Here is a 13,160-nt window from a genome sequence, read left to right on the forward strand (position 1 = left end):
GTCAGGAAAATGGGTCAGAGGGAAAGACAAGTATCCATAGTTTACTTGTCATACATAATTTGACTACACTTAGACCTATCATGACATGAAAGGAGTCACATGACATACTGTTTAGAGCACAAGTTCAGACACATATTATTATAGCGTGTTTCACGTTGTACTTCTTAGGTTTCATTTCTTTTAACAATTCCTCGTTTGCCACAATGACTCATATCCCATATGTCTGCCTCTTAACAGTGTGGTATTCTTTTCAAGGTCTCAGACTTTTCATATTACAGGCCACTCATAATCTCGTACAACAGATTGCAAAATAAAGCATGAGGATGAATGCAAAAGCAATTATAGAAGAATTTAAAATGCTCTGACCTCCTTTCAAAACATTTGTTTTTGAAGTTTGAAGATATCGCTAAATACATTCACCACCTTCTTTATTAAGTACACTTTGTTGGTACTGGGTCAGAACCCTTTTTGCCTTCAGAACTGCTATAATTCTTCATGTCACAGATTCAATGAAATCCTGAAAACATTCATTACATTTATTCAAATTATAGCTTAATTTTCCTGATCTTACCTAACAGGAGTGGCACCAGGTTTGATCCTCCATTTGCTTCAAACATGTCATGCATTCAGAGATGCTCTTCTGCATACTTTGGTTGTAACAAGCAGCAATTTGTGTCACTGTTGCCTTCCTATCAGCTCAAAACAGCCTTGCCATTCTCCTCTGTACTGGTATTTTAACCCACAAAGCTGTTGGTTACTGGAAATCTTTTTTGGACCATTTCCTTTGACTTTTGGATGTGGTTCTGTCGGAAATTTCTAAAATACTCAGACTGGTCCATGTGGCACCAACAACCATACCACATTCAAAGTCACCTAAATCACTAATCACTGATACTTAGTTTGAACTTCAGTATTTCATTTGAGTTGCTTGGGTGATTAGATATTTAAGGCAGTTCATCAGTTCATCATGTGCATCATATAAAGTGTATTTAATATTGTACTGCTATCTTGTTTATAGAGGCTGAAAAGCATCTTGCATCTTGTGAAAAATCAAAAAGGTCAAAGTAATAACAAAAAATTAATTAAGTATCTACTTTTTCTGCAGGACCATTTAGCTCCTTGAACGGTTTTAACCTGTGGAAAAGATGAGTGAGCTGTCAGGACTTGGTTTTTAGAGAAAAAGAGACGGGTTCAGTTTACATCTTTTAAAAAAAATGCATAACTGCACTTTCAAAAAACTGTAATAAATGCAGATTCAGCAAACACATGTAAGAGCTAACTTTGAGGAAGTGGAAAATTAATAACATCTACAGTTGTTTAAGTAATTTTGGTCTTTTGCTCATTCATTCTTATTTTCCATGAAGTATGCTGTCAGATCTGCTCGTCGATAACCGTTATGCAGCAACACTACATCCTAGAGAGCACTTCTTTCCTGGTAAAACTGAACTCTGAGAGTCACAGAAGCTACAGTAATCTATAGTAATAATATATGTCATGCTGCAACAGAAAGTAGTTCATAAAAACCTACCTACTGTGCAGTTGACACATAGTGTCAACTTTTATCATAAACCACTTCCTGAGATTTAACAACCAAACAAACATTGGCCTTTGACTCATTCTCATACAGTATATTTTCAGTAGATGATCAGAAGGTAGAATGGCCTGATTCAGTCATCTGTAGTTTCTATTTAACTGGACAACCACAGGACCTTTAGACCTTCACCTCTGAAACTTGGATGTCATGGCACCTCATTAATTGTTCCACAGTGACTCCTTTGCTCCTAGCTCACACTCATGGGCAGTCAGAAAGGCACAGAGGTTTCCCTGAGAATGCACAGCTTATGACAAAGTACCTCTTTCCATGACCTACTTTTTTGAAAATGTAAGTCATATAATTTCCAGAACTGAACTGAAATTTAGGAACACATGGAGAGACAAGCAGTGTCTGAGGTTTGGACTGATTTTGCTCCCCCACATGATGAGTGCAATGTGGTAAAATGCATATCTGCAACACCTTCCTGTTTCACCAGCAGCATTTTTTTTCTTGTGATGAACATATGAACAAATCATTTGAAAGTGCTGAAAGGGTACGTGAAAAGACACATTAAATAATAAACATGCAGAGTTATACAAGTACAACACCCAGTCAAATGTATCCTGACACGCTCCTCGACTGTGCAAAAGGGGAGAGAAGAACCTCATATACATTAAGTGAATATATACATGGGCGACATTATCTGCAGTAGTAGCATTGTATGCAGCAAGTAGGTGAATTTTATACATTAAATGAATTCAATAAAATAGACAATATGAATATTTTAAATTAAAAATCTGAAATGTACATTGTGCAGGTGGGTGCTAAAGTGTTGCTGACGTTCAGCTGGAGGTGGTTATCCTGGCACGATGATGCCAGATTCTTCACTTCATCAATGTAGGCTGCCTCATCATTGTTGCAGGTGGCGCCAAACACCACTGTGTCATCAGCAAACTTCACAATGGTGTTGGAGCCATGGGTGGCCACACAGTCTGAAGTATACAGGGAGTAGAGCAGTGGCGAGAGTACACACCCCTGTGATGCTCCCGTGTTGATGGTGATGCTGTTAGAGACGCATCTACCCATGCTCACCACCAGAGTTCTGCCAGTCAGGAAGTCCAACACCCATGCACACAAACGGCTGTTGAGTCCTAGATCCCTCAGCTTTGTGAACAGTCTGCTGGGCACTATTGTGTTAAACGCTGGACTGTAATCAACAAACAGCAGTCTCACATAGTTATCCTGTTTCTTGTCCACGTGGCTAAGGGTGGTGTGCAGGACATGGGCGATGGCATCCTGTGTGGATCTTTTGGGTCGGTAGGTGAACTGGGACGGATACGTGCTGTTTGGGATGGAAGAGGAGATGATGTTCTTCAGCAGCCTCTCGAACACCTTCATTACTACTGAGGTCAGTGCAACTGGCTGGTAGTCGTTCAGGCATAAGGGCTTGTTGTTCTTGGACACAGGGATGATGGTGGATCTCTTGAAGCATGCGGGGACGACAGACTTCGCCAGGGGACTCTGTCAGAATTAATAGTGACAACACTGCTCTCCAACGCTCCCCTTGCAAGTAAAATGTACAGTAGTGTCTGTGTGGTTGCTTTCAGTAACAGTTTCTGTTTACCAGCAGGGTTGACTTAAACCCAACAGACTCATTGAAGATGGAATTGAACACACCTGCTAGCTGGTCAGCAGCCGGTGAGGCTTTCCTTGTGTTCACTCTCCTCAGTGCCACTTGGACGTCATGCTCCGCGATGCTGTGTTTGTTATTAGATTTATAAAATACCACAGTTTTTCTCTTGGTCTTATCATTTTATTTTGTTGTATTTATCCACGACATCTTAAAGGCCAATCTATGAAAACATTGTCTAACATTAAACCAGTAAGTGGTGCAAAAAAAGTTTGGGGACTGCTTGATGCTCTAAGGGAAATCCAAATGCTTTCTTGATTTAAAAAAAAAAAACAGCAACAGTTTAAAGTCACCTCTCTTCTCCTCACAACAGGACTTCACTAACTAATGGGTGACAACATGGTGGCTACATCCATCTTCAGGAACAGATTAAAATACAGGCTACATTCAGTAAAATGGAAAAAAAAAAAAAAAAAGGTTTCACGGGACTCAGAAAAAATGTACTGCTTCCAAAGGAATTTAAAGGGTAAACAGGATCCAGGTGCTGCTAATCAAATGCACTCGATGAACTAATCATCAAAAAATCTGACCACTTTTGGTAATTTGTTATTCTGGATTGTTCCGGCGTGTGTTAACACAATGCCACGATCTTGCTCTGAGTGGGCCTGAACATGTACGGCTTGTTTGGAAAAAGCACCAAGAGAAAGCCTCATCCCTCTAAAAGGAACATAGCAATATAACTGGAGTTTGCACAGTTGCATCTGTACAATCCACAAGACTTCTAGAGCAGTGTCCTTTGGAGAGACAAGACCACAGTAGAGATTGTTTGGCCATACTACAAAGTGGTACATTTGCAAAACCCAAACACAACATATCAGTACACACACCTTATACCAACTGTGGATGAAAAATTATGATTTAGGCTTGTTTTGCAGCAACTCTAGTCACATTGAGTTGACCATGAACTTTGGTGTGGAAAGTGGACAGAAATGCAGCTTTTCAGACAGAATGACATAAACTGACCTTTATTTAGCAAAGCTTGAATTCAAAAATGGGCAGAAACAAAGTCCATAAAGAAAGAAAGCAGACAGCAAACAGTATCATAGAACTAAAATCTAAGGCAAACTGAGGGCTTAAATACCCACAAGACGTAATTAGGGAGAGGGAACAAGGAACAGGTGTACTGAATCAAACTAAAGAGACAGATGGGAAGTAAAACCAAATACAAGGCACAAGGAAACATGGCTATCAAACTAACACAGATTGGTGGTTAAGACAAAAAGTAAACAATAACTGTAAGCAGCTATAAAGCCATGCACAGCAGTTAAATACAAAGGAAAGCACAAAGGAGAAAACTAAGCAGAAAACAGACTAAAATGATGTTTTTTTATCATATGTTGGGTTTACTCAACTTAATTACTCAGCAACATAATTAAGCACAATGGAACTTAGGAGTCCAAAAACACAAAATGCTGGATCCAAGACAATGGTAAATGGCCTGCATTTGTATAGCGCTTTACTTAGTCCCCAAGGACTCAGGATTCAGTCATTCACCCATTCACACACTGGTGATGGCAAGCTACATTGTAGCCACAGCTGCCCTGGGGCGCACTGACAGAGGCGAGGCACAGGACACAGGCGCCACCGGGCCCTCTGACCACCACCAGTAGGCAAACATGGGGTTAGTATCTTGCCCAAGGATATTTGGCATGCAGCCAGGAGGCAGCCTGGGATCGAACCACCAACCTTCTGATTAATGGCTGACCTGCTCTGCCACCTGAGCTAAAAGCCACCCAGATAATGACAGAAGCCGTCTGTACACCAAATTGTTTTAGAGCCAAATGTGCTGACATCTGTCTGAAAGCTAAAGCTTAGATGAAACTGGGCCATGCAACAAGACAATGATTCCAAGCACAGCAGCAAATCTACAACAAAACAGCTCAAAGAAAAAAAAAGAAAAGGTGGTGTTATAATGACCATGATGATGGTGGTACCCTAAGACATAGACAAATGCCCACAAGCTTCAAATAACATGACGAATCAGTAAACTGAAAAAGTCATACAGAAAACAGTTATGAGTTCTTGCTGCTGAAGCTGGTTCCACAAGTTTCTAAATCATGGGGTGTACTTAGTTTTTCTCATAATTGCAGAGATTCCTGTAAAGGTTCCAAGTATCAACAATACTGGGAGTCTGTAGGAGCGAGACTGGTCACTTCTCTTGGTTGTTGTTGAAATCCTTGGTGTTGAAAGAGTTATTTACACTCTAGAGCCAATTAATGCATTTTTTGTTTGACGCATGCGAAGTGGTTTCTTTGCAGATGATAAAATCATAACTGTACAAGCTTGCTGTGCAACATGTTGCTATAGTTACAAACCAAATGTGCTGCAAGTTCAAAACATAGCAAAATTGTGGTGAATTACAACCAATGGAGAGAAGAGACGCATGTTAGCAAAAGTTAAATAACACGAGCAACTTCCCTCCTCAGTGAGACTCCAATGATTACTTACGATGCGTATCTTAGCAGTTATATATGGGTCTTGTTTCGATATCACCACACAAAGATGTAGGTGATAGAAAGTGAGCGAGTCGAAAGGTACCCTGCAGAAATATTTCAGTTTGAAAAGAATTGGGCGCATTTTATGAAGCAAAAATAGATATAAAATCAAACAAATAAGAAATAAGTTACCACTGGAACAGTCTGTTTTCTGATGATTAAAATTTTTTTCAAAAACTACATTTTGAGTAAAATTTCAAGGGTCATATCAATCTATCCATCCATCTTCTTCAGTTATCCAATTTAGGGTTGCACAGCCGCCATAGAGTGAGGGGCAGGTTACACTCTGGACAGGTCACCAGTCTGTCATAGGGTTAACACAGAGAGACAGACAATCATTCACACTCACATTCACATCTATGAGCAATTTAGAATCAACAGTTAACCTAACATCACTAACAGGATGTCTTTGGACTGTGGGAGGAAGCTGGAGTGCCCAGAGAGACCCTAAAAAAGAAGTCCCAATACTTTAAATATCTTGAATGTAGAAAACCATTTCACCAACTATAATAAATCCAAAGCTATGTGAATGAATAAAGCTGAAAATTTAATGAAACTGTATCTGAAATGAACAAATCTACTTTGAGCCCAGCAAGTGTCCCCAAAACTTTGGTGGAAACGACTCTACCGGTTGCCTGGTGTATCACTTGACCAGAAAGGTTTGAGAAAAGATTATAAAATTTAGTGAAGATGGAGTCAAATTTGATACAAAAGCAATGATTGTAAATGTATCCTCATTGGTCCAAACATTACAGGACTCTCCCTGAAGATGCTACAAAAACAGTGAACATGCTGAGCTTTCACACCATGAAACCTTTGTCTCTGAATGCTCACTTTCCCAGATGGAGGGTCCCCCTTTACAAATCGATCCTTCCACCGTAAGCCCTGTGTGCTCTCATACTCTGTGGGACAGCTCGCTTGGAGGGAATGTTTGAACTGAGTGCTGTGATGTGGTTGAAAGCCACGGGCCAACGCAGATTACATCTTTCCTTTCATGGTCTGTCAAATGGCCTTTTATAGAGCCAAGCTTTCTTTTCTTAAAACCTAACATTCATTGTAAAAAGCTTATGCATAAGATTGATGGTTATGTCTAGTTTGATGTTGTTTAGTAATCTTTTATATGTCCTCTGACCATTACACCACCATCTCTGATGGAAACCTGGGGAACATTTTAGATATATTGCTGTTGGAATGACATAGAGGCCAGTTTTACTGTGAATAGCTTCTGTTGATCTCCTGTGTAAGTACAGGGCAGAATATGTCTCACAAACCTTTCTTACCAAATGAACTGTTTTATCATCTGTTCTATAAAACAAAGCACCCACGTACAAGTTGGATTTTTGTTTACTTTATGAGAAAGTCATTATCCGATCTCTGATCTATATTGTTCCAGGCTGTAATATTCCCTCATAAAACATTCTCTCTATTTTCGAGGGCAATGGAGAACAGCACGTTCCTGCAGGAGTGCTGTTATGGGACATTTGCACACTTGTGAGGCTTGAAGTATCCTAGGGAGGAAAGTTATAGTCAGTCCTGCTGATTGCAACAGACAGTAACAGACATAGCCTAAACAGCACGTGTGCATGGGTAACTTTTGAATGCAATGTTCCAGGAGCAGTTTCTTTGTTTTTCTTTTTCCTTACTTTTCCTTTTCTTTTGTCCTAACTCAGACACACATCTGTTTGTGACATATTTAAATGAGATTTGTACTGTCTTTATAATATCCTACCTCTGGTAAAACTCCAGGAATTTATGTGGACTGGCTCCATGTCCAAAGGTAAAAAAAAAAAGCCGAAGCTAAATTGGCAAATACCCTGATGGTACCATAAGAAATTATATACCATGACAAATTACAGGTTGTTGGCATGGTACTGTAGAAGCAAAGTTATAAAATATGCTGGCCTCTGTGAGCCTTGGGACTGGAATTTAATAATATATCACCTGATGTTTTTCAGAGGGTCCAGTGGTGTAGACATCTGTTGACTGAAAGGTGATTTGCTTTCTGTCCTTTTGTGCCAGAAAGTCTACTTATAATTGTGACTCTTGCTTTATAATTGTAGCTTATGCTTCTAACAGCAGTATAAATGGGTTTGTGAAGGTCCTGTTTTTATTACAGTGTGCTTCTGTGTGTTGTGGGATGTTCTGCATTAGTCAAAAGAATGAATAAGAAAGTTAAAGTGTGCATATATTTTATTGTTTTGAACAGGTATGCAAAAACAAACAAATAAATAAATGAAATTTATGCTTGAAGATTATTAGATATATTTGAGTTCAGAATTCAGATCACTAAATCTAGAATAACATATACGTGTGTTCACGTATTTGCATGTGACTGCAAGAAGTGACAAAACCAAGAATTTATCAAAAGGCCAACACAGCTCATTTAATATAAGATAATGTAACCTGTATTAGTTCCACACATGGCAAATTTGTTGTTAAATGGCTAAATGTCCTCCTCAACATGTCTTGAAGTTCTCCAGAGGCCTGGTAATGAACTAATCATTTGATTCAGGTGTGTTGACCCAGGGTGATATCTAAAACCTGCAGGATACCGGCCCTTGAGGCCTGGAGTTCCCAACTCCTGCCCTAGGCCAGCAGTATACCACTTGGGATGGTGACAAATGGTATGCTGTTTTACAGCACTTTTAGCCTGGACAGAAATATCTCTTTCTGTTTATTACAGATATTCATGGTTTTCAGTGGACGAATCCTGATGACTTTAATGATCATCTGATATTCTGATATCTGGCGACCTATGATGTTTACATTTTATCATTCATCCATGACAGACACAATGTTTACCTGTCTTTTAATCAATTGGTTGAAGAGTGATTTTATCCATTATATATTGGGTATTGTGCAAATATTTAAATACCTGATGATTTGGCTTTCAGCCCATTAATTAAGGTGAAATTTATGTCAGTAGAGTCCTCAAACTCAGATTGCAGGTTGCTAATCATAGTATCATTGATTTATGTCAATTTTCCATATTCTGGTTCACAGCCACCGACTGATTAAATTCAGCACTGGCTAAAACTATACAAAGTATAGCTGATTTTATTTTATCCAATCAGCACCATATGTCAACACAATTCAACATAAACCATATGGTGCACTGTAAAATCATCATCACAGAGGCACCCCCATGACAACTACATGTCTACATTTTCAGATGGTGAACTCCTGCCTCCCCACTTCAGACACTACTACCTCAAACAGTCTGTGTGCTAAGCTGGGAGCCTTGAAGAACAAGATGTATTGTGTCTGGATATAATCAGGACTGAGGACATGAAGGTAGGAATGTAGCACAGTCTGATCTCTCCTGCAGACACGTAAGGAGGTGAAGGTGGGGGGTGGGGGGCACAGACTTTACAGAGAGTGACTCAGCATCTCAAAGTCATGATCTTGTTGTCTCACGAGTGCAATTAAATTATGTCTTTCCTCTACAAACCGGTTGGAGAAAACATAGTAAGATTTAAGATTTTTTGGAAGTTAAATAAGGCACACTTTATGAAGTAATGTCATTTGGAAATTGGTTTGACGCTTTCTCTCCCTCTCTCTCTCTATTATATAGTGTGACTGTTATTTAAGATCCATGATCTGGTTATAGTTATCACTTGAAAATAAAAAGCATGCTTTTCTTCATATAAAAACTGCTTTTTACTTTTCTGCACCAATGGTATCACCGACATGATGAATACTTCATGCCTTAAAAGATCAGTAATTCAGATAAAGCTTTCAGTTTGTATCTATCTAGTGCACATCCTTTGTGTGTGGGTGTGGGTGTGGATGTGTGTGTGGGCGTGGGTGGGTGGTTGTAACAGAGAGCCTGTTCATTGTCCTGTTTTCTGTAAGTTTCCACAATTCAGACCAAAATTTGGTCTGGTGACTTAACTCGCCTTTCACCCATTTTCCTTTCCTCCTGCAGCTTTATGTTTGGGTAAAACCAAATGATGCCTTTAGTCTGCATCAGCTGCCGCCAGCAGTTTAATATTGTAAATCTGTAATGGCGTGAGCAGCCATCTCGTGTCATTAAATCTGATTATGGCTCTGCGTGGTAATACGACAGCCAAAGAATGAGACTGTTATACCAATCCAGGTGCAGCAAAAAACACTTTTCCCTGACTATGATCCTGTTTTCCAAGACCCTGATGCACCCATAATGATTGTTACACAAATCAAAGAACAAGAATGTGGCCTCCGCAGTAACCTTATTCAAACATCATCAAACCTTTATGAAATCTGGAGCAGAGAGTGCAGAGCTGCCTTCATCACAACCCTCAAGCTGAGGATTTCCTTCTTGAAAAAGGATCCAATATCCAACTGCTTTAACTTCAGGATTTGAGTGGCTTCTTTCCAAATACCATTTAGGCTGTTTTCTTTTTATTTACTGTTCTTGGACTTAAGACTGTGTTACACCCTGATCAGAGCTCTCTTGCTCTGTCTTTCTTGGTGTTTGAATCATTTTAGGCCTTTAATTTTTACACAAAGTCCAGTTCTAATTCAATCATCAGTCTGAAGCAGTGACTGAATGTTTGTAAATTATGCATATTTTCTTTTTTAAGAAGGGGTAAATGAATGGACAAATAATGAATTAAAAGACTGCAAATATGAAAACTATAAACATAAAATGTTAAAGACTGGATACAGGCTTAACAGTTAGCCTCACTCACAGTGAAAGTAACAATATTCACCAACATGCTTTGAACTCATTAAGATCATGTGACAGACTTTTTTTTTTTTTGACCAGCAGTGACTTTGTACTATTTTGTTGCCACCTGCTTGTTGTGAATCAAGCCACGACTTCAGCTGCATGCACCCCAGCTCAAGTGTAGTCTGGAGGATATATCTCCAGACCAATCCAGCCTGGCTCATTTTCCCCATTTCCTTTGTACTAAGCTAATTTGCTGGTAGTAGATTAAAATTTAAATTACACATATGAGAGCAGTATTGACCTTCTCATCTAATTAACAGCAAGGAAGCAAAGAGTCTCCAAATACCTCATTAAAAAATGGGACAACACAGGATGAAATGCAGGTGTGTGAGTCAGAGACTGAGACTTGGCTGAAGCGTCAGCTCTGGTTTCAGTTGCCTGTCCACTAATGATCAGAGCTGAGTCTGGATTTGCATTTGAATGGTTGCACAGTTATAGGGGATATCACAAACAAAAAAAGCTATACTGTAAATTTTAGGAGTTTTTTTTTTTTATAGGAAATGACACTGTTCTCACTTTAAGCACACTTGAATGACAAGCTCTATTACAATAAGGAGCAGAGAAAGCAGGGAGTGGTGTTTTAGGTTTGGGCTAAGCATTTGCTTAGCTAATGAAAACCATCTTGGCTGGAGAGCTGGTCTTCCATCCATCCTTGGCAGATGAGTTACTAGACTAGGGTGGGTGCTGGGTTGTGGACAAGATGAAGCTAATGATGGATGAGGTTTGGCTCCACTCTGAGTCTAGAATCCCATCTGAGCCAGACTTTCTCCACACCGAATTTTGCCCCAAGCAAATAGTTAAACTGTCCAGTGGTCGAAGTGCTGCAATGAGAAGTCAAAGAAATTTATAGACAGTGGAATGCTCCTGCGATCATTTTGGCCTGTTTCTCACTGTCTGCAGCTTTGTTTATTAAGCCCATCCAGCCTACTGATTCAGACTTTCCACAATACATCATTTTCATTTCTATAATTGTTATTTTTTTACTCTCCAAAAACTCAAATCACTTGGAGCTTATTTAATTTATTCCCCACATAAGCGCAGCATGTTTTGTCACCTTTCTCCATACCAAAGCAAAGCTGTTGGTTATGACTGTCAGTTTGTTAGTGCCATCTGAAACCTGCACACTGCCCGCTTCACTGTGTGGCTTTTTTTGGCTGAAATCCTCTGCCACCTATTACATAACCTTAGGAATCCAACCTTTTAATAAGTAATTCTTGGAAGCACTGTTGAAAATAAACACCTTTGGTCATTTTCCAATCTATGAGGTGGAGGCTGCACAACTCAAGTCTACCTGTAATCAGCATGGCAAATTATTTCCAGCTGTGTTTTAATGTTGGGTTTGGGTTTTTTTGTTTTAAGCTGGGTATTTCCAGACAAATGCTGCTATGATTCACTGTTAAACAATCCCCAAAGTTAAATTAACTTGTAGCTGTGATGCTGTTTTAATTTTTCATGTTCAGTAGTTTTCATGTGGAAGTGATTAATTAGTCATGCTTAGATAAATTGGTCTTCTGCCAGACTGAATAACAGAGTATCATACACTGTGATATCCTACTTCCTCAGTGAGTTGTAGTTTAAACATGGCACACAAATATTGCATTTGTCTAAATTATAGTTTAATTTGCAGAGAAGGGGAAACCAAATGTCTCTGCAAGTGATATTGAGAAAAAAGAATCAAAGAACACTCTCCATCCATTTTATTTCAGACTGTGAAGACTTATGAGAATTATCCCATCTCTTCCCTCACATGTAATATATCTAGCCTATTTACAAAGTTTTTAAAGTTCACAGCTAGAAAGTTGTACAGAATGGTTTATAATGGTAATAATCTCTTTTTTTAATATATAAATGCTACCTTTGCCATATAATATTGCACCCTTGTTGTTCTAAATGTTCCTGCAAAGGTGGAGCTTATACTCAGTCACGCTCATGAATACAGACATCTGCAGAAACAATGAATGAGCGGTCAGAACTGTTATAGTCCTTTAAAGTCTTCCTGAGGAGCACATGCAAAGGCTGTGCACTGTAGTGTAGTGTCTGGATGATTCTATTCTGTCACAAAAAGAAACAGATGTAATTTAGAGCTATAATACACTTTTAAACATAAAGTGGCAATGAAAAAGAAAATTAATTCATTAAGAAATGCCAAAAAGCTACAGTTGTCTAATACAGTTGACCAAAAAAGGCTGGTTCCAAAAGAAGGCAAAAAACCAACAGACAGTATAAAAGTTTTGGCTGTGTTGCACAGAAAAACAAAACACATTGGTGAAGCAGAGGTAACATTGACCTAACATCTTGTCGATAGGCAAGCAGTTGTGTAGAGAGAGGTAGAAGTAGGCAAAGTGTAGAAGCTACCACCACTCACACAGTGCAATTAGACTTGGTTGGCAATATATAGCACTGTGCTGGATGGAGTGCAATTTAGTGATTTTCCGACTATGTTCCTCTGCAATGCTAACATCTTGGTGACGGTTCTCAGTTAAAAAAAAAAAAAAAAAAAAAAAAACAATGAGGAGGGGGAGGTCTGATTGTGAAAGTGCTCGCGTACCACCTAATGTGTTGTCAATCGTTACTCAAACAATGAGCCTCTACCCAGTGAGCATTCCCTGGATAATTCTCCTTTTTGAAAATAATTGACCCATATTTACAAAATAAACAGAATTTTTTGTATTCACTATGACAAAAAATGACTGATTAAACCCATAAACCCACCAGGAAAGTGTTTAC

The sequence above is a fragment of the Haplochromis burtoni genome, unplaced genomic scaffold (genome assembly GCF_018398535.1).
Source record: "Haplochromis burtoni strain Fernald_Lab_line unplaced genomic scaffold, NCSU_Asbu1 Contig_42, whole genome shotgun sequence".
NCBI classification, from domain to species: domain Eukaryota; kingdom Metazoa; phylum Chordata; class Actinopteri; order Cichliformes; family Cichlidae; genus Haplochromis; species Haplochromis burtoni.